A 4,122-nucleotide genomic window follows, 5' to 3' on the forward strand; every position below is an offset into this window, starting at 1 on the left:
GAAGTGTGTGCCGCTTCTAGAGCTAGCCGGTAACATCTGCCAAGCAATCCTTCACGTTCTGCTCAACTCACTAAAATGGTAATGCCCAACACAACCTTGGAAGCCATAGTGAAGCTGGCATCAGCCTGATCCCTAAACAACTTCATAGAGTATCTCACTCCTACTTTCTCAACCTGAAACGACCTGCATGTTACACAAGTGAGCAGGGGGGAAACACATGTCTATTTGGAGTCTGCTTTAGCAGTTTAGTCTACCCTAACTAATATGGGTACTAAATGTCAATTCCATGAAACCAGACCTTGCTTCTGGAGCTGCACTTAGGGCTTCAGGTGCACAGAACTGAGTTATCACAGGCCTGAGTTCATGATACACGATCACTTTCATCCGTGCAAAGCCCTCTTTGCTTCCCTTTCCCCGCTTCATTCTCCATTCTAGTCTCATTCTGTTCCCTCCCACAAACCTATTCTACTGATTAAGGTGTATATCCTCCTTATAAAATAATATCACTTCATGTGTTTAATTTATATAGCTGATATTTGCTTTAAATTTCATTGTTCCTTATTTTTTCACTTGAAGTCTACCATTTCACTAAATTCCTAACAGCTTGCCTTTGACTTAAAAAAAAACTCCATTATATGCATATACCACATTTTACTTATCAATTTCCTTAGTGATGGACATCTAAGTTTTTTCCAAATTCTTGCCACCCAAACTATACATAGAAAAACATCCTTGTATCTACTCCTCAAGGATTTATGCAAATTTCTCTGAAGGATATAGCCAGCAGTGGAACTACTGTGAAGTATGTACATATTTAAAGTATTAGTTATCTGTTGCTGTATAACAATTGTTATGGTTATAACTGTAACTGCTGTTGCTTACCTACCCTAAATGCAAACTTCCTTCCCTAAATGCTTGAGCAGCTTAAAACAATAACAACCCATAGAATGAGAAAAGTATTTGCAAATCATATATCTAGTAAAGGACTTATAACCAAGATATATATAAAGAACCCTTTATGTAAGAGAGTGCCTGTGTATGTGTATATATAACCAATAACCCAAATGAAAAATGGGCAAAGGATTTGAATAAAGATTTCTCCAAAAGATATATAAAGATGCTCAACATCACTAGCCACCAGGAAAATGCAAATCAAAACCATAATGATATACCACCTCCCACCCATCAGGATGGCTATAATCAAAAAGACAAATAATAAGTGTTGGCAAGCATGTGGAGAAATTGGAACGGCATACATTTCTTTGGAATAAGTTTGGCAGTTCCTCAAAAAGTTAAACATGGAGTTACATATGACCCAGCAATTTCACTCCTAGGAATATATCCACCCCTAGGAATATAAAAAAGAAAATATACATCCATACAAAAACTTATACATGAATTGTTCACAGCAGCATTATTCATAACACCCAAAAAGTGGAAACAACTCGAATGTCCATCAAATGATGCATAAATAAAATGTGGTATATCCGCACAAGGGAATATTATTCAGCCTTAAAAAGGAATGTAGGGCTGATACATATTACAACATGGATGAACCTTGAAAACATTATGCTAAGCATAAAAAGCCAGACACAAAAGGCCAAATATTATATGACAGTCTCACTCATATCTTATTAATATATGAAAGTCCAGAACGGGCAAACTATACAGGCAGAAAGTAGATTAGTGTTTGCCTAAGGCTGGAGAAGTTAGGGGAAAGTGGGGAGTGACTGCTAATGGGTACAAGGTTTCTTGTACCCACAAGATGATAAAAATGTTTTAAAATTAATTGTGGTGATGGTTGCATAACTCTGTGATATACTACAAGCCACTGAATCATACACCTTAAGTGGGTGAATTGTGTAGTATGTAAATTATATCTCAATAAAGCAGTTTTTAAAAAATACTAAACATGGCCGGGCACAGTGGCTCATGCCTGTAATCCCAGCACTTTGGGAGGCCGAGGTGGGCAGATCACGAGGTCAGGAGTTCAAGACCAGCCTGGCCAACATAGTGAAACCCCACCTCTACTAAAAATACAAAAATTAGCTGGGCATGGGCACCTGTAGTCCCAGCTACTCGGGAGGCTGAGGCAGGAGAATTGCTTGAACCCGGGAGGCAGAGGTTGTGGTGAGCCAAGATCACACCACTGCACTCCAGCCTGGGAAACAGAGTAAGACTCCACCTCAAATAAATAAATAAATACTAAACATTTATTATCTCAGAGTTTCTTTGGTTCAAGAATCTGGAGCTGGGTGTTCTGGGTCAGGATCTCTCACAAGGTCGATCAGGGCTGCAAGCCTGAGGGAGGGCTTGAGTAGAGCTGGCGGATGCACTTCCAAGGTGATTCACTCCTACAGAAGGCAATTTGGTGCTGGCTGTTGGTGAGAGGCCTCAGAGCTTCTCTACCTGGGCCTCTCCAGAGGGCTGCTTGAGTGTCCTCATGATATGGAAGCTGGCATCCTCCAGAGCAAGGATCCAAGACAGCACAAGGCAGATGTTTTAATACCTTTTATGACCTATCTTCGTAAGTCACACATTTCTAGTACATCCTATTGGTTACACAGGTCAACCTTATTTATTGTGGGAGGGGACTATACAAGGGTTTATATACCAAAGGGCAGAGATCATTAAGGGCCATCGTGGAAGCTGCCTGCCCTACCTGATGATAATGATGACAATGATAATAATAACAGCTAATAATTCTGTGACACTACTGTGTGCCAGGCATTGTTCTAAGCTTACAATAAACCTATGAGGTAGTTACTATTATGTCTATTTCACAGACGAAAAAACTAAGGCATAGAGAAGTTAACTGGCTTACCAAAGGTTACACAGCTAGCAAACGACATAGCTGGGATTCAAATTCAGGCAGTATAGCTCCAGAGCCACACTATTAAAAACTGCAATATCGCTCCCTAGGTATTACTTGATTTCAGTAAGTTTCATTCATTTGTTCTCCAAAATGAATACACCAGCTGAAATATTCCACGTAGCCGGGCACAGTGGTCCATGCCTGTAATCCCAGCACTTTGGGAGGACAAGGCGGGCGGATCACCTGAGGTCAGGAGTACGAGATCAGCCTGGCCAACATGGTGAAACCCCATCTCTACTAAAAAAACAAAAATTGTGTAGCACATGCCTACAGTCCCGGCTACTCAGGAGGCTGAGGTGGGAGGATTGCTTGAACCTGGGAGGCAGAGGCACCACTGCACTCCAGCCTGGATGACAGAGTAAGACTCTGTCTTTAAAAAAAAAAAGAAAGGAAAAGAGAAAAGGAAAGAAAAGAAGAGAAAATATTCCATGAGTTCTGATTCCCCATCAGATCAGTCTCTTGCTTATTTTTGCCAAACTAAGATGTAAGGTAGAAACTCAGTGTTTTAATTAGCATATCTCTAATTACTAGTGAGGTAATATACTTATGAGCCACTCTGGTTTTCTCTTTAGATTTTACCTATTCATATTTTTGCATATTTTTATTTCATTTGTCTTTTTCTTCATGATTTGCAGAAGCTCTTTCTATATTCTATCCCTTGTATATGCAATCCTTGTCAGTTTTAGACAATGCAAATATTTTCTCCTAATCCATATCCATCTTTAGCTTTGACTATGGGATGCTTTGCTAAATAGAAACCTTTAATTACAAAGTAATCAAAGCTATCAAATCTTATGCATTGTGCTTTGGGATCTTATTTAAGAAATTTATCTTTACCCCGAGGCACAAAAACATTTGCCATTTGTTCCTACTAGCTGTATATCACGTTATCTTTCATTTAGGTCTTTAATCACTTTGGGATTTTTGTTTTATATGTTATGAGGGTTCAACTTTATTTTTGTCCATATAATAAGCCAATTTTCTGAGCACTATTATCCATCTCTTCCCTACTAACTTGTGACACTACCTTTATCATACACCATGTCTCCAAATATCTGTGTGTCTATTCCTGAGTCTAGTTTAGTACTAATTCCTGTTTTCTCAGAGGAAGGATCTATCACTAAGAAAGTTTTTACTCACACTGCTTTCTAGATTAGTGAAAAATTCAACCACCACCCCCCAAATCCCCACGGGTTCAATATTAGCCTGTATTCTTCCCAAAACAGAATACCCAGTTAAGAAGATAA

This window comes from Pan troglodytes, chromosome 9 (genome assembly GCF_028858775.2).
Source record: "Pan troglodytes isolate AG18354 chromosome 9, NHGRI_mPanTro3-v2.0_pri, whole genome shotgun sequence".
Classification (NCBI taxonomy): Eukaryota; Metazoa; Chordata; class Mammalia; order Primates; family Hominidae; genus Pan; species Pan troglodytes.